Genomic DNA, 19,346 nt, shown 5'->3' on the forward strand with positions numbered 1-19,346 from the left:
AAATAAATAAAATTCAAAAAAAAGAATGGGCTTTCGACTCAGACCAATTTGAATTCACTTGCCAATTCCCCCACTTCAATTATATAATCTCTGAGTCCTAATTTTCTTACCTGTAAAATGGGTATGGCATAAGCTCTATATGACAGTTGTGAGGATTAAATGAGATAACTTGTAAAAACGCTAGCACTCTCTTAGACACCCTAACTTTATTCACTGACGATGCTAACACCTGGCTAAAAGTCTCTATACACCATCTCCTCTCCAACTTCTGAGATCAGAGGTCAGTAATGCATCCATTCACATAAGGGCACTGGACTCTGGAGATGTACTGGAGTTTTACTGTCCCAGTTTGAATCCTGACTATGCCACTTACAAGCATGGGTGATGTGGAGAATGGCCTCCCTGTGTCTCTCTTTCTCATCTGTAAAATAAGGGATCATCATACACATACCTCACTGGGGACTGTTGTGAGGATATACACAAGGTGCTTAGAACAGTGTTGCCAACAGTAAGTGTTAGCAACACTGTCATGCATCGGCAAGACTCAGTGATCAGGTGGCCTTCTCATCCTTTGACCTTTTGGTCCCCTTAGTCATTCCCTGGGCCGTGCTGTCTATCTGTTCTACGATTCCTAATTCATGCATCCCACTCTCTGACCACAACCTTCTAATTTCTCCTTCAGTGTGACCCATGGGCCAGAGGGGCTGGCATCACTTAGGAGCTTGTTAGAAATGCAGAATCTGAGGCCCCACTCCCAGACCTACTGCACCAGAATCTGCAGTTTAATAAGATCCCCCGGTGATTTATACACACATTACAGTTAGCGAAGCACATGCATCTTTCCCTCTCCTCAGCTGGGCCTGCCACTCTGTTACTTGCCCCCCTGACCCTGCCAGGTCACTGACCATCCTACATCCTCCCAGCCCATCTTCATCCCACTAAAACCCCACTGAAATCATTCCTCCACTGTTAATACCTTCGGCCTGTGTGTTCCCTATCCTTTCATTACGCCCACAGAGAAAAACCTCAACCCTGCATGAACCCACCCAGCCACCTATTCCAGGTTTGCAGTGGCATCTGCCCAGTGCAGCCGGAGAACAGGTCTAACCCACGAGCTGATTTCGCTTCCTGCATCTGGGAAGACGACTTCACTCCTACTCCACTGAGTACACAGACTTCATCAGAATGGCACCGCTGACCATCCCACCCCAACCCTCCACACCTGCCTGCCCCTGCGGCTACATCTGTCCTCTCATCTTCCTCTTCTTCTGACGTGCTGGAGGTAAATGCCCACCACCTCACCTGGGCTCTGGATTATATCCTGCCCACCTTTGCAGGAACTTTAAGTGACTAACTATGCCTTCCATTCCATATGTAAATATCCAGATAGAGAGACCCCAATATCTACATCTGTACCCTGGATTCTTCACCCCTCTTGTAGCTCCATCTAACTCCCTCCTTCCTCTGAGCCCAACTTCTCAAAAAAGGATCTGCACCTCATGTCTTCATTTTTCTGCCTCAAATTCACTCTACTGTTCAAAATTGGCTTCTGTCCCCACAGCTCCACTGAGGTCCCAATCACCTCTTTGTTGCTGAGCCCCGTGTATTTTTCTTAACATTTCCTAACACGAGTTCTCCTTAGCACTGGCACAGCCCCTCAAGCTTGGAATTCTCTTTTCCAGAGGTTTGTCCACCCACCTCCCTGGTCATATCCATTCCCCACTCCCTGCTACCTTCCATTCTCTCCCATGACTTCGATGGATCTCAGAGGAATCCCAAGTTCACGTCAGCCCAGATCATTCTTGGATCATCAGATCTATCTCTCTAACTCCACGTGGATGTCTCTCCGAACCTTAAACTCAGCATGTGATCTTTCTTCCAGAATCTGCTCCTCCTCTAAGAGTTTGAGCTCAGTAATGAGTCATGGCCATCCATACAGTTTCTCAAGCCGGAAGTCCAGGCATTGTCAATGTCAGTCCCTACCTCAGTCATTCACCAAGTTCAGTGCAATCTAAACATCTCTTAAATCCAGTCACTTCTCTCCAGCTCCGGTGCAATGACTGTACTCCAAGCCGCCATCATCTTGCTCCTGTACCACATGCCATAGCCTCCCCACAGACCCATCTTGCCTCACCAAGTCAGCTGCCCGTATAGGATCTTGATGCGATCTTCTAGAAACCCAAACATTATCTTATCGCTTCTCTGCTTAAGCTCTCCAGTGGCTCTGCATGACTCCACTGATCCCTGCTTCCACCTGCAGCCTCCTTTCCCTCCCTCTCCTCCCCACCCACCCCTCCAGTTCCAGCCACACTGGAACTTGGTCCCCCCAAGGGGACCTGCCCCACCCTCTGCTCCAACTGCTCTTCCTTCCCGCTTTCTTCACCTTCACGTGATTCACACCTGCTCACCCTTCAAATCCCAACCTAAAGAACTTCCCTAAGAAAATCCAGACTAGAGCAGGTCTCCCGATCATATAGTCTCACAGTATTTGCACATTTCCTTAGTAATACCTTTTAATTATTGGTGGAATTGTATATGTAACATCTAACGGCGCCACCAGACTGTAAGGTAGCTGGGAGCAGGGACCATATCCATCCTAGTCAAAGTTTACTGCTCTTCCTCACCCCCTCTCCAGCTGCAAAAACTCGAGTTCAGAAGGTAAAAAGAGTTGCTACAGTCTGTGAATCCAATTATAAAAATTCTGTTATGCCTGTTTATTCCTGACAGCTACCACATAATAGACACGTCCTTCCTAGTTCATAGTCATATCCTAGAAGGGAAGTACCTGAAAATCTGTTATTTGCAGCTCACCTCGGCCCACTTCAAACCGATCTACTAGCTAATCCCCAACTCACCTGCCAAAAAAAGAATAATGGAACAAGAAAAAGGTAACCTAGCAGAGGAAAGGTGTAGAAATGCCAAACGCTGACATCCCTGCCTTTTGCCTACTGTGTTCAAAGAACTTCTTTACTCAAAAATTCACTACAGAAAGACTCTAGTTTTCTGCCGCTCCCACAGGCTGGGAATGTCATTTCTAGCAATAGATGCAGGAAAAGCAAAATCCACTCCAATAAATGGTTTCAGGTGTCCTAAGGCTCTCTCTGTCCTTGATTTTGCCCTTGATTGTGCCAACAGAGCAACAGAGTTAAGTCCACAAAACGAAACAATTTACAAAAGGTGGGTCGGGGTACTGATAGGGCAGACTTCATACAAAATATAGGAAAAAATCACATGTTATTTTAACTGACAATTAATAGACCATTTAAACAGAAGGAAACTTATCTTTAAAATGCAGGCATAATGAAAGGACATGCCAAAGAGAGGAAACCTATTTTTGTAAATAGAGCATGGTTTTCCTTCTTGAAACTTCAGATAAATGAGATTTGCTATGTGGAGAAGTGTTTTGCTCTGGGAACACGGAAACATCACTCACCTGTTCAAAGAACCCCACCTGAACATTGTGCCCAATGGCTCAAAGTTGCCAGATAAAGTGAAACTTTGGGCAGAGCTTTCTAAGCCAAACCCAGCCTTTGCACAATGGGAGGAAGTGAAAAGCTGACATCCCTCAAGCACAAACACTGCTGCTGCTCCGCCCTTTAATGTAGAAATTAGCAACTGGTTCTCCGTGTGGCTATGCCTCCTCCTCCCTGCCTCGGTAGGAACCAGCAAACTGTAAGTGATCCCTTTATTTTTTTTGCTCCCGACCACTCCCAAGCTTTCCCCTCTCCCCAGCTATGCCAGAAACAGGCCGGGTACCCCAGTCTGGCATCAACCACTTCCCAGCGCGGGTCAGGAACTCTGTGCCTCTCTGTTTCTAGATTTCTATTTCTATAGCTTATCACCTCCCCTCCCAAGGCAGCAAACTCTGGTTGGCCCCTTCCCCCAAGGCCCTGCTTCCTCAGAACACACACACACCCATGCAGCCCAGCTCCAACACCAAGGGGATCCCTCTTCTGCCTTCTTTGAATGGCATGACCGCAAAGGACTGGCTGGTCTGCCCAAGGATCAGCCCAGACTGGAGCCCCAAGTTCTTTTTCTTTTCCAAGTTGTCCACATAGAACCCCTGGAGCCCTGGTCCAAACTCTCCTCTCTGTGGCCCCTCAAGACTAGGAGGGAGAGGAACACAGGCCTCTGGCAGAGCCCGCAAAAAGTGGAGGCTGAACGCAAAGTCATTTCAGAGGGGAATGGGGTAGAGGCAGGATTATGCCGGAAGGTGTGTCTTTGTGTTTCTCTATCTCTTGTTAAAATGAATTTCATTAAATTAGCACTCTTTGGTTCCAAAAAAGTAGAATTCTCTTTTAAATGCACCTATCTTATTCTTTTTTTGTACTATTTATAATTGTCATTAAATAAGTAAGTCATTCATTTATTCATTAGATTATGGTTGTCTACCTTGTAGACATTAAGGATAAAAAGACATAAAGCCCTGCCTTCAAGCAGCTTATAGTCTACTGGGAGGAGACAGACTACAAACAAATAAATAACTAAAAATAAGGTATGTCAGATGGTGACGAATGTTATGGAGAAAAAGCCAGTAGGAAAACGGAAGAGTGAGTGCTGTGTGGGCACTGGAGAGGGGGTGGTGGGTAGAGGGGGTGGTGGGTAGGTGGCATTTTTAAATAGTTTGGTGAGACCTCATTATGAAGTGATGTTGAAAAATGTCTAAAACAAGTGACGGAATCAGCCATGTGGACATCTTGGATAAGAGTGGTCCAGGCAGAGGAAGTGGCAAAGGCAACCAGCATATTCCTGAGGCAAGACTATGCCTGTGGTACTTGGAGGAGAAAGAAGAGCTCACTGTGGCTTGAGGGGAATAAGAACCGGTGAGGTCAGACGGGGCTATGAGACCCGAGAGGCACTACAATCCACTGTCCACACTTTCGCTTTTACTTGGAATAAAAGGGGAAGCCACTGGGGGATTTTGAGCACAAGAGTGATGTGACCTGACATTTAAAATGATCTCTCTGACTGCCGTGTTGAGAACAGAATGGAAAGTGGGTGAGAGGGCAAGAACAGAAGCAGGGAACCAGTCAGGAGGCAACTGCAATAACTTGCGAGAGAGAGGATGGTGGCTGGGACCAGAGTGGTCAGTGGGAGTGGGGAGAAGTGGATATCCTTTGATGACAGAGCCCAAATGGATTTGTGAACCGAGTGGATTTGGAATATATTAGTTATTTTGCTAAAGGCAACAGTTTGGTTTATACCCGTGAAATAATTATATAACAACTGAAGATGGTACATGATTAAGTGACTACTGTATTGGTCTGGGTAATGTTACTTAAGTAAGAAAATAATTATGGAAGAAGTGCAACTTGAGAGCAAAGAACTGGTTCCAAGATTTTCCAAGTGTTATTCTGAAAAGCATGTTCATTCCCAGTAGGGAAACAAATGATGTTTTGAAGTGAGTGGTTCTTCTCTGCCCAAACGCCTTTTGCTCCCCTTAATAATTTCAAATGTACATTTAAAATTTAATAATATAAGGCCAGAGATTCTATTTGAATTCTAAAAAGCAACTGGGGGGAGGAAGAGGAAGGGAATTTTCTTTTGCCTTTTTCCAGTTCCTCTAGAGCAGTACTGTCTCACAGAAACTTCTGGAAATGTTCTATATCTGGACTCTCCAATACTGTAGCCACTAGCCACATGTGGCTACTAAGCACTTAAAATGTGACTAATGGGACTAACTAAAATTTTAATTTCATCTGATTATAGTTAATTTTAATTAAAATAGCTACCTGTGGCTAGCTGCTACCAGATTGAACCATACAGCTCACCACACAGAGGAACATTCCTGAACTATACATAACACTATTTCCTTGAAATTGAGTTAAAAGGATGTATACGAAATAGATCTGTAAAATCTTGAAGTACGCATTCTTATTTTCTGTTATACCCTACAGTCACCATCTAATTCTCCTATTTGAAAGGAAACAGTAGATGGCTTGGTTCTAATCATTTTTGAACACATTTTCTTAGTTTTTGCAAGGCAACTCTAATATCTTCTCGGCCATCATTCTATCAATGACATTCAAAATGAGATTTCCCTCCCTGATGCGTATTCAATGCTAACATTTTAAATGTCACATAAAAATAAAGATAGAAGATCCTTATTTTAATTGAACTTCCCTCCTGCTCTAAATTCAAAGCACTTTGTGGCATCAGTTATCTCATTTTTCTTCCCAAAACGAATGAAAGGGCTGAAGTTAGTATCACCATTTTTCAGTTGAGAAAATCAAAGCAGAAGATTAAAGGCAGGCCGTTATACAGTGTACATCCATAGTTTTGTTGGAAAAGAGCAGAAATTAGGAAGATATAAAAAAGGAAATCAGTTGAAAATGAGGGGGTGGGGGGGGAAACTACATGTAAATCCTTGGTTACCAAATTCAAGTGAGCTAAGACATGGGTCTAGAAAATGCTGTCTGGATGAACAGGGTTGGTGTCAGACCTTCCGTGGGTCCCAACAGTGCACCTGATGCAAGATGCTGGCTCCACAACTAGATGGTGAAGAAGATGCAGCGGTCAGGCTGTGGCTCGATTAATGAGGTGGTCTCAGGATAATGATGCTGGCTTATTCATCAGCAACCCAGGTTCAAATGACAGGGCAACATTCTTGAATAATCTCCTAACCCGACAGCTGGAGAATGAGCTTTCATTAATCTTGCTTTTGAAACACTCAGGCTAACCCCAGTTATATTACTAAATTGCATGACCCAAGAGATTAACAGGGCAATTCAATCAGTTTAGAGCTGACCTCAGAAGTTGTCAGTTAAACTCCTTCATTTTGAGAATGAGGATACTAAATCCCAGGAACACTGTGATACTTACAAAAGAACAAAACCTTATTCATTTTACAAACAAGCAAGGCTGAGCTCCTATGTTCTGTATAACTGATATGGTGCAGTGTCTCCCATAAATAGTTAAAAGAAGAACAGTTAAAAGACTATCCTTATTTTGTAACTCCAATATGTTTCTAGAAACTATAGGTTAGAGGATAATCAATGTTATATATGTAATGTTATACATATAACATAACATATAACATGTATATCACATACCAATAACATATAACATAATTATATATATATATATATATATATATATATATATATATACACACACACATACACACACACAGTTTATATGTGTAACTTATATAATTTCCCCCACAGGAAGGATATTAAAATTGGTGACTGCATCCCTGAACAACATTCTTAAATCTGAACTGAGAAACAACAGTGTTATAAAAGCAAAGATAAAGCAAATACAAACCATTAAAATAATTCAAAATTGTTCAAGAGCATGTTAGTTCCTATGAAATAAGCATAAGTATACTAAATACATTATAAACAGAGCCAAAAGTACTATTCAATATCTAGGAAATGCATAAAATTAGAACTACCTATATCATAAATCTTGGAATTTATGCTTCTTGGAATCTGGAAGGGCCTCCTCAGGACGGCTTGGTTGGCCTGGTCTTTCAAAAGGCAGCCTGGTCAAGTCCAAACTGATGCTTCCTTTCAGTGAGCAGACACTCAGACATCCCACCCACCCCCCGCCCCACCGTAGTGATAAGGCAAAATGCTATATATGGGCAGTGGCTTCAGACGCGTTTCCCACGACAATGAACACGCTGGTGGTGATGGTGTTTTAAATGCTAAAGCGGAGTAAGGCCGATTCTGCTCTGCTACAGGTTTCCTGCCCAGAAGGTTGCCAGCTGTGTGGCATCACTTGGCTTATCACTTTGATAGCCACTGTTAGGAAAAAACACATTTCCTTCATAAGTGATTTTTTTCATTCCCCAAATTGTAAGTTTTTAAAGGACCTTCAAGATATGAGTCCAAAAAGTTCCCCATCTTAATCCTGAACAAAATTTTGGCCAATACCATTTAAGTACAGCCAGGGGCAGGGATATAATCTGCATAAAGCATTTTAGAAAAAAGGGCGATGAGTCAAAATTCCATCGTTATACTTAAAATGTCGTTTTGATACCCTGAGACACCTTCATGGCAGGAAAACTGATTCCAATTCTTCCAAAGATATGCAGGAAGGAAAAGTTTCCAGGAAGATGCGTGTGGGTCTAACACAGAGAGAAGCTAATGCAATCAGAACGGGCACCAGAAGAACCGAGTTCCAGAGACTTCCCCTTACAGTCTTTAGGTCTTTTCAGTGAAAATGCTAAGTGGGTTCACCATATATTTTGCTAAATTAGCATGATTCACATGTAGATTTTAAGGTGAAGAACTAAAGACAGCGAGGAATAGAACAGAAATGGAAGCTGCACAGATATACGGCATGAATTCTGCATGTCACACAATTCCCACAGACATAATTCTAGATGATGCTACAGTGCCTCTCAAGACGGATATGCCTGAGCCAGCTCTACTGCTTACCAGTGGTGTTAGGCAAATTATCTAATCTCCCTACACCTCACATCCTCAGCTGTCCATGGACACAATACAGTATCCACTTCCTATGAGTGTGTGAAGATTGGATGCGAGGATGTAAAAGCTTTCCAGCACAGGGCCCAGCCAACAATAACAATTCAATAAATATTAGCTGTCTAATGATAATAACAATAGTAGTCATGGTTCAAACAGTATAATAGCTCTCTGAAAGGCCAAGCTAAACCATTTTTTTAATTCCCCTAACATACCAATAAATTGACTGAAATTGGATTTAAAATTTCCCCCAGGCATAATTTGGTTTACGAGTTCTCTAATGATTACATAAAGGACATACACAGAGCAGGTTCCATCCAAACCATGCCTACACATTCATTAGTGTTATTTTCCAATTTAATAAGTTAGCAGAAACTTTTGTTTTCCACTCATTAGAAGCCAGCCTCTTATATTTTCTGAATGTTCAAGGGCTGGTTTGATATCTGGTTTCGATACCTCTGACATTTTTACAAAACTTGCCAATTTGCAACCATTTTCAGAAACCTGACTCACACCCAGTCACCAAATACACACCCATCCCCAATAGAAGGTGGCCATTCAGGTCTCCTATAAGCATCCCTGGTCAAAGGGACCACGGCTGTCGAGGAATCTTCTCTAGCACAGGGGCAGGTTTACAGCCACATTTGGGCAGAGCATGAAGACGGGAAGCCCAGAATCCTTGGTTAGCAGATGTATTTGGAACGACAGCCCCAGCAGCTGGGCAGCCCCTGCCGTCTGTATTATACCTGCACAAGCAGGGAACCCAGGCTTTATCTAGACACAAACACTGGCCTTCCGTTCTGGACCACTCATATAGTATCTTTCAGATACGTATCAAAATATATGCCAGTTCACAACTACTCTTCCTCTTAAGAACTGCCTGGGAGGAGGAAGCAAGGAAGGAAGATATTTTTGAAGTCTGCTGTAAGCCAGGAATGGGGAGGCACTTCCCTTACTGCATTTAACCCTGTACAGAAGGCACCATAATCCTCGTGTTATAGATGAGGAAACCTAGACGCAGAGAGGTTTAATTTAACTTGCCCCAAGGACACTGAAAGGAGTCAGAATTTGAACCCACATCCATCAGTTCCTACACCCGTGTTCCCAGCAGCTCCCCTGTGGGGTTAGCCTCTCACTGTCAGTGCTTGTCATCACCACCTCAAACCAAGTTGTGGTGCTTGAACCGTGAGTCACCTGATGTACTCCTCACCTCAGTGTCTTCTCGTGTCGGGCAACAATTTTTACGCACCTCAAAGAGCTTGTCCACGTCACACTTCATTCAGCACAGTGTCTGGCAGAAAGGAGGCAGCTGCCCGATCTAAGTCTCCCCTCTCCTGACCTGAAGACAGCAAGCCTGTGTCCTCTGCATGTGACTATCACATAAATGAGCCTCACTAATGTCAAGCTTCCAAACACCAGCCTCTTCCCACTAAATAACAGGCTAGTTGGTAATTAAAAGATGCACTGGTCCCTCATCCTAAGCACTTCACATTAAGAAAAGGATTAACTCCAGTGGAGGATGCTACTGACACTCCTATGTAGGGAGACCTTTGGAGGAGGGGGGAATATGCATTATTTTCATATACGTGCTAATTTCTCTATCTGTGCGTTCCGTTGCCTCTGAGTCGTTAAAGAGGTATGTCGTGGCTGTGATTTCTGAGCACAAACAAATGAATTATCCCTAGTTAAAAGCTCTTGGAGGAACAGATCCTAGTCACGAATATCACTGGGTCTCACTATTAGAGATGCAAAGCTCCATCCACATCGGAAAAACATTATAATTGTCTCATTCATTAATTTGTAAACAGTTCTTCCTCCAGCCGTGCCTCTTTTGCAGTAAATATTCAGAGATGTGACCCCTTTTCTGATTGCTTAGGAAACGAATCCTTTTCCTCCCAATACTCTTAAAACATCCGAATTTGTGCCGAATGACAGCATCCATATTAAACGATAATCCAGGAAAAGGTGTGTACATGTCCCCCACACCCCCCCCACAGCTATGTAAATAAAAGGAAATAAACCTAAATTTATTTCAAATTTGTACGTATGCAAAGAGTATATCTGCCTAATTTGAAGTGCCTAAAATAAGATTTCAAATTTCATGGATTCTCCAGGAAAACTATACTGAGTAAGGGAAGGCCTAGGAATACATTAGGGGGAAAAGAGATGACGGGCAACTTACTAGAGATAAGCCAGACAACAAACCATCCTTTACCCAGATTAAGCAGCACTTCTCCAGTGAATACCATGCTGTGCACTTGACAGAAAACAAGTGTGTCCAAAAATGGTCCCTCCACGGGAACCACTAAAGTGCACATAAAAAAGACCCTTTCTGGGAATTCCCTGGCGGTCCAGTGGTTAGGTCTCCTCCCTTCCACTTCAGGGGACACAGGTTCGACCCCTGGTTGGGGAACTAAGATCTGTGCATGCCGTGTGACACAGCCCAAAAAAAAAAAAAAAAAAAAAGACCCTTTCTTTGGTTGGTGCCTATAGCTGCAACTTTCATCACTTACCCTCTGCCTTTTTAGACTCATCATTATCCCAGCCCACATTAAGAATTGCCCCCATTCCTGTTGAGTGCTTGTCCCCCAAGGTCTATTTGCTGCCATTTCCCCAAACCATCCAGATTTCTATTCTGACCATCTACTTGACGATGCTCTCTTGATGTGAACTTGGGCCAATCGGCCTGCATTCCCCACCTCAGACACTGTACACTACAACTTGGTATCTCACCTTTTATGACAGTTTAACCACCAGGCACTTGTTTTTGTGGAGATATGAAAATAACAAAAAATTTTTTGGAAAAAGAAGCTAGAATCACTGGGCTAGAAAGAACTTTAAAACTGTAAATGCCTTCAAACACTTTTCTGGACTATTTGCTCCTTGAGGGCAGGACCAGGCTTTAATCATCTTTATCTTGGTAACTCACTCCCCCAAAAGTGTTTGCTGAATGACAACCTCTTCCATGAAGCCTCTCCCCAGCCTCTTTCATCAACTGTCTATTTACATGAAAATTGTTAATCAGCTTGGGACAAGAGACCTTAACGAAAATGGCTCCATGGAGTGAAGAAAGCACCGGAACAGCAATCATTAACGAGCTATTCCATGTTGGGTGAGCCCCCTAGCCTTGATGCACTCATTTTCTCATCTCTGCAGAGTATGACCAAGACCACTTCTAAGGGACCCTGTGGCCCTATCATTCTCTACATTTAGGTTAAGGAAGAACTTCTTTAACTTCCTATCAAAAGAAAAAACAGACTTTGTTACTGTGAGTTAGTGAAACCACCTAAAGACTAAGATATGATATTTACTGATTTTCCTGGGATGCTTTTGTCCCCAGGGCTTTAGGAAGCACGGATGTGGGCAATGGGTCCCGGAAGTGCTCTTTCTTTCAGTTCTGTGACCAAGTGAGGACTTTTCAAAACAATGTTACAATACTGCTATTAAGTTGATTATAATGCTGTGGCTTTTATGAAATACAGTCCTTAAAGAAAAAGATGCCTTGGTAAGTGTAATTAAGGCACACTTTACAATACCATTAATCAGAATATGTTTTATGGGTAAAGTAAATAATCCTTGGATACATTTCCCCCAAATTATTTTCCTCTGCTAAGGCAAAAGAAAATAAGTCTGTAAATAGTAAGACACTTCCAAATAGGTAGTGTTCATTTGATGGAATCATTTATCCTGTCACAAACACCCCCAAAAAGCAAACGTTTATGTGTAAAGGTTTCTTTGAAGTAAAACTAGATACAGGGCTTCCCTGGTGGCGCAGTGGTTGAGAGTCCGCCTGCCGATGCAGGGGACGCGGGTTCGTGCCCCGGTCCGGGAAGATCCCACATGCCGCGGAGCGGCTGGGCCCGTGAGCCATGGCCACTGAGCCTGCGCGTCCGGAGCCTGTGCTCCGCAACGGGAGAGGCCACAACAGTGAGAGGTCCGCGTACCGCAAAAAAAAAAAAAAAAAACTAGATACATAATGTAACTTTCCTTTACTGAAATCCTTCATTTCTAACTATTCCAGCAAAATTGTTTATATTAAAACACTGATCCTTCCAACAACTCATGATGGCTTTGTCCATTAGACTGGCTTGGGAGAAGACCATGACTTCATCACCTCTATAACCCCAGCTCCTGGCACAGCAGTGGCCACAAACTAGCAGCTGAAGACAAACGCAGAGGTTATTTTTCATGATCGTAAATGGTATCTCAAATTTTTTCCATTAATTCTATAGATTAGAAAAAAAAATTTTAAACCTAGCCTAACCAGAGTGATTACCAGATTTCTCATTTTTTTCCTTACTGGTTGTGTGATTTGGGACACATTATTTCATCTCTCTGTGCCTCAGTTTCCCCCTCTATAAAATGGAGATTAATTACAGCACTTGTCTACTAGCATCATTATAAAGATTAAATGAGTTAATAATGTAGTACTTTGTGCTGAGTCCCCACGTCATCATCCTAACCATCATTACCAGTGTTGGGAAGAGGGACAAAACCATGGTGGGAAGGGCTCCAGCTCCCTGAGAAAATGACTACCACGTATCAGCTCTGTAAATACAAGTTCATTAACAGTGGATAATGACAGAGGGATGGACAGATTATGTGACACAGTAAAATGTAAAAGGCAGAAACTAGGTGGTGGTATGTGGGTATTCACTGTAACAGTCTTTCAACTCTTCTATATGCTTGGAAGTTTTCATAATAAAATGGTGAAAGAACTGGATTAAGGGGAAGAAATATGTGAAAAAGAAAGAGAAATTAACACGGGCAATTAGTCACTCGACCTCCCTCCAAAAAAGTATTATTCATCAGTAACAACAACGAGAGCACAACAGTAATAGCCAGGACCTTCACAGAAGTCTCACCTACCGTGTACTATCATTTTGATTTTAAGGCCTAGAATAATCCTAGGAGGAAGCTACTCCAAGGACCATTCCCATTTCAGAAATTCAAAAGCAAGGATAGACAGAAAGACCTGCTGGGGATCATATGGTTGATAAGTGTCATCACAGAGAATTAAACATGTTCTGCTGCATCCTTCCCAATTGCTAGAATAATTCTACCACTCATTTATGCCCTCTTCAAGGAAGAAACCTTTCTCCTTCACCTCTGTGTCCCCAGTGCCATGGTTCTTGACACACAGCAGGCACACAAAGATTGGTGAATGAACAGGATGAAGGAAGAAAGAAAGGGAAGGAGGGAAGGAGGGAGAGATGGAGGGAGGTTGGGAACATTACTTTTTTGTTTCACTCACTACATCCAAACTCTACCCAATATAGTGATTGGAAAGAGAAACAGTGCTTTTATTAAAATTATATAATATTTTCTGATTATAAAAGTAATACATATTTATTACAGACAACTATATTACTTCTTACCAAAAAAATTAAGTTACTATGTTTCCTACAGGTGGATAATAGTAGCCATTTTTTTCTCTCAAGAAAGACTTGCAATTTTCTGAATGTACCTAGCCATGAGATACATTCAAATGAAAGATGAAATTTTCAAAAAAAAAAAAAAAAAAAAAAAAGATGAAATTTTCAATCACACAGATCTAAGCCATCCTGTGGCTTAGACAGAAGCAAGCAGAATGGTGAGATGTTTGCAAAACATGTCACATAAGGCATAGCTGACGGAAGTAAGCCTACTTAGCATATAGGAGAAAAGACATAGGAATGACAGGAAAACAGTCTTCAAGTACAGACAGGGCTGCATATCAGAGGGAGTAAACTTTTTTTTGTGAGCCAACTTGGACCAATGTGTAGAAATTAAAGGAAGGAACATGTTAGCTTGATACTAAAAAAAAAAAGATGAGAAGTTGTGGAAAGAAATGAGCTCTTTTAGAAGTTCTCTCACCATCAACAGCCTTGTCAAGAGTATGTACAAGGTTAAACTAGATACCTTCAAAAGTCCTGTCCAACTCCACTACCCTGTGATTCTAGATCCCCATGTCCTCTATGTGATGGGCATCATATAGACCAGGGTTAGCAATATATGGCACATGTGGCAAACTACCACTGTACATACATGCAAGGATGTGTACACACACACACACACACACACACACACACAGCCTAAGGTGAATCACAAATATTTATAAAACTAGAATTATGTAGTAAGAACTAATCTCTAACTCTATTATTGAGTCTCTCTCACAGACTTTGGAAGAAGGATGTAATACTCCAGGGACAAACGTTTTAATTCAAATTATGATGCCCAAAACTGAAGAGCTGCATGATATATACATTTTTTAATTGCTAAACTAGCGCAAACTCCTGATTCTGCACTAACTAGCTACATGACCTGGGGCATGCCACTGCATCTCCATAGATGTCGGTGTCCGAAAGAACTTGGAATGCAATTCAATATGGTAGCCACTAGCTACATGTTCCTTTTGGAGCCTTTGCAGTGCGGCTAGTGCAACAGAGGAATTTTTAATGTAAATATAACTTAATTATATCTTGTAATTAATTTATTAAATCTAAACAGGCACATGTGGCTAGTGGCTACTGTACTGAACAGTCAAGCTCTAATGATTCCTGAACACTTCTGAAGGAGAGAGTGCAATTCCAGACCAACTTCATTCAACCCATCATCCTGAGTAAGATCTCAATACCATAGAGACAGCTGTGTGAGAAGGAAGAGAGATGAAATTCTTGAGGCCCAACCACAGAAGATTATTAGGGCTCCTCCCAGCTACTGCCTCTCCAGTGATCATCTGTTCAATATCCTGGGATAGACAGCCCAGTAGCCCTTTATCCTTTATGTCCAGCGTTGGGTTCCACATTCGAGTATGGTAGTGTAATTATCAAAGTTCTCTGGAAAAGATCACCTGTGAAGTGCAATGCCCTGTTGGTGGGAAATACCACCAGCCAGTAATACCACCAGCCACCTACCCTAATATGAAGACATTAGTGAAATATTTGTGAATAACAGTGAATAAGTAGCACCTATCATTGAAATATAAGGTTCCCTGCAGAGTACAAAAAGCTACCTCTAAATTAGTTAAACATCTCTTATGAAGTACACCATTGGATTTATTTTAGTTTTACTTATTTATTTCAGATCAAATTGTGCAACCAACCCTAAAAGCTCTTTCACATGTTTGAAAACATACGAAGTCATAAAAGCCAAAAATTATGACTTTTTAAAGAGTTATCTTGGTTGTTTAAGAAATGTAGAGTCTAGAAAAACTCCCTTTTAAAAAGTTGCTGGATAATGTTAATAACAGACATATTCCAGAGCTTTAGGAGAAACCTGGAGACAAATCTACTAGCATATATTAGTAATATCAATCATTACAGCACTGGAAAATGAGACCTCAAAACAGCAAATGTGAAAGGGCAGGGAGCCTAATCACAGGGGCTATTTTTAGGAAAAAGTTCACAGCATATCTAAGATATTATTATTATTATTATTATTATTATTATTATTATTTATTGCAGTACTCTAGTCTTGCAATATTTTAAAGTCTTTGTTTTTAACTAGGCAATGGCCACCAGAAAAAAAATCTTACAAATTACAAGCCAATCATCTGTTAACAACTGAGTGGATGGCTTCCTAGCATCTAATGCACCACCACTGGCTAGTCTCACAGAGGAAATTCTATGCAGAAAACTCAGATGTCAGCTTGCTGATTCTTAATTCCTGAACTGCATTCTGCTGATAATGCATACTGCTCGTAATTATCATGAGTCCTATATCCAGAGAACAAGGCAGACGAAAGCTCCATTGCTGTGCCCATACCAGCATTAGCTTGCCTTTCCCTGCTTAGCTGGCTCTGATCACTGGGCAGACACTGCCTTTTTCTTTTCACATGCTGACTCAAGAATTTCCAGCATGAGTATTCATGTTTCAGAGTGTCTAGAATAAAAAACACTGATGTTCAATTCCAACAATTATTCCATTTTAGACTTTAAAGAAAAGTGATCAACTACTTCCAATCTGACTTAAGCAGCTAACATTTTTTAAACACTTGACTTAAAAATAACTTGAGGTTATAAAAAATACATATAATGGACAGTACCATAATTTTTTAACATTTAATGAAAGGCTGAAGGACAGATTCCTTTAAAGTTGCCCATAGACCCTGTCTTAGTCTGCTTGGACTGGTATAATGAATACCCTTAGACTGAGTGGCTTAAACAACAATGTTTGCTTCTCACAGTTCCAGAGGGCTGAGAAGGCCGGGCTAAAGGTACCAGTCAATTTTGTTCCTGATAAGAGCCCTCCTCCTGGTTGCCAATAGATGCCTTCTTGCTGTATCCACTCATGGCAGAGAGAGAAAGAGCTAGCTTTCTGGTCTCTTCTTGTAAGGGCACTAATTCCATCATATCATGAGGGCTCCACCCTCATTACCTAATTACTTCTCAAAGGCTCTGCCTCCAAATAACATCACGTTGGGATTAGGGCTTCAACAGATGCATTTGGGAGAACACAAACATTTAGTCCATAGCAGACTCCACATAAGGCATGCAAGTCCTCCTCTTATCTTCTGAATTAGATCAGCACATTTTCAGTAGGGAGGGTATCCAGAGGTGAGAGAAGCACAGTGCATAGTACAGTACCAGGCACTTGGAAATGCCTGACGAATGCTGAATTTGCAAACAAGGGTGTGTGTGTTTCCCCAGCCGTGATGGAGGAAATCCCCAGCAAAAAGGAATGAAAGCTGAATTCCCCTTCAGCTAGTTGTTCCTAAGTTCTAGGTAAAGCCTATCTCGTAAATAAATGGAGAAATCCATATTGAAAGATGAAAAAATAATAATGCCATTGTCTGACTAAATACCTTGGAAAGCTGCCATATTAATATAACAGGAAGCGTCATTCCTGTCACAGAACTTCAGCTCTTTCAACTAGGACAGCTATCACCATAAGGAACACTGGCCTTTCAATACTCTAAAGCCTTAACTCTCCTGGAGTTTTCGAGAACAATGCCAAGTGTAACATTTATCAGCTCGTGGATATCAAGACTATTTCCAAACACCTGCAGACACATGACAGGTGTGATGCTGCAATCACAACATGATTCACAAGGTCTGGAGGCTCCATGCACTTGAGACATTTGCTCCCACTTGACCACCCACTCAAGGTCCCTTCTTTTTTTCTCCTTATGAATATGCTTCCCCTGTTTCCTTTTCATTTTTCCAAAAGATATCCAAAATGACAGAATCCATTTGTCAACTCATAGCCAGAGTCCAAGAAGTCATTACCCACTGGAAAAGGGGTCCAGAGTCACGACTGGTGATTATTCTCCAGTTCATACGATGCCTACATGTTTACATTTTTCCCCCCAAGGCCTCCTCATTCTTGTACTAAAACTATTCTAATTGTAATTATGAAGTCATCACCACCCATACGTATAGCTGGTTCATTTTGCTTAGAGGTCACTGCAGCCAAGAAACAAGTCACTTTAGTTTCCATCCCTCCCTCTCACTGTGCTCAACATCTTCGCCAGTTGCATCTAGAGAAAGGCTTGCTGAATTGAACAAAAGTAGAAATTCCAGATTCTGCATCTTCAAATCCAAAAGATGGTTATAAAAATCGTAGCCTAAAAAGCCACTGAACTGCACAATATATATTGCTATTTAAGAGTCTGTACGTCCTCTATTTAAGGAAGAGTAGACCTCTTAGAAAATTCAGAACAATTTACATTAATGTTTCATTTGTCTTGAAATAGGGCTGGTGAGCACAGTGCCCGATAAACTGAGCTATCTAATATTTAGTCACAGACTTTGATGTTTCTGCATGCGTTCTTCAGAATTATTATTTTGGGGACTGCTGAAGAAAAGTCACAGCCAAAATGCTATATTTACTTGTTCCTCAGTTCGTAGTAAGAATTTTTCAAACATAAGTCTACAAGTATAAACACTTTTAACTTTCCTCGAACCTAAGTATTTTAAAACGTCTAGTCTGCCCTTGCTAGTGAAGTAAAAGGTGATATAATTTTATATTATCTAGTCCCATATGCCATATTGTCTTATAGTATCTAGGTATTGTATCATCTAGGATTGTCCTGATTCTCACCTGTTGCTTTTAATTTCACACAGTTTGACTAATTTTCAAAAGTATATAGATCAGTAATCATGGCCAATATTTATATAATATTTACCAAGTGCTGGACCCTTAGGCATTGATTATATTAATTCATACGATCCTCACCTTGACCCTAGGAGGTAGGTACTATTACCTCTCCAAGGCCTCAGGGAATTGTCATTTGTTTTTATTTTAAAATTCCCACTCCTAAACTATACCAGCAAAGTTCAAGTAAAAATAAAGATCAGAGGAATAACAAAATAAATTCCATGTCCTTATATCAGACCAGGGTAACTTATTTCATACTGCAAGTGATTAATGTGATAGGTAAAATAATAAAGTATATTAATTCCTGGGCTATTTGCTCACATCAAATTTCCAAGGTTAATCTGACCCCTCAGTGTGTGAGACACACACTCACCAGATACATCCAGACATGGAGTTACCCAGGCTTCAGAGAGAGTAAGAACTACAGACTAGAACAAGACCATAGACAACTTGCAATCCAATTTTTTATATGAAATATTAATCTCATCACTTTCTTTACCAAATCTGCTAACAAGTAGCAAGTCAAACAGAAGTTTCACTCTCCTCCCTCCTCCTCAGTCTCTGGTAGAGGTGCTAATGAACAGAAAAATGAGAGTCTACAGCCTAGAATAATCTATAGACTGGAATAATCAATCTTTGAAACCTCAAGAGCTGATTTAATAAAACTTTACTAATTTGCACCACAGAAGTGGCTCAAATCCGAGATAAAATACCCCAAGTCAGCTTATTCCTTTATAAAACAAGCATGTATTCAGAAGTTTGGCATGATCATGAACAGCAAACTCTGCAATTTATTTGGTATTAATAACTTCAAAAAATCTTACTACTATT

General features: G+C 41.3%; 1 protein-coding gene across 3 annotated transcripts in view; it reads right to left on the bottom strand.

Annotated features, from left to right (window-relative positions):
- The window catches only part of CARMIL1 (capping protein regulator and myosin 1 linker 1), a 317,704-nt gene that overhangs the window by 208,152 nt on the left and 90,206 nt on the right, over positions 1–19,346 (bottom strand). The window lies entirely within an intron of this gene.

Source organism: Mesoplodon bidens (genome assembly GCF_964165515.1).
Source record: "Mesoplodon bidens genome assembly, chromosome: 10".
Taxonomy (NCBI): domain Eukaryota; kingdom Metazoa; phylum Chordata; class Mammalia; order Artiodactyla; family Ziphiidae; genus Mesoplodon; species Mesoplodon bidens.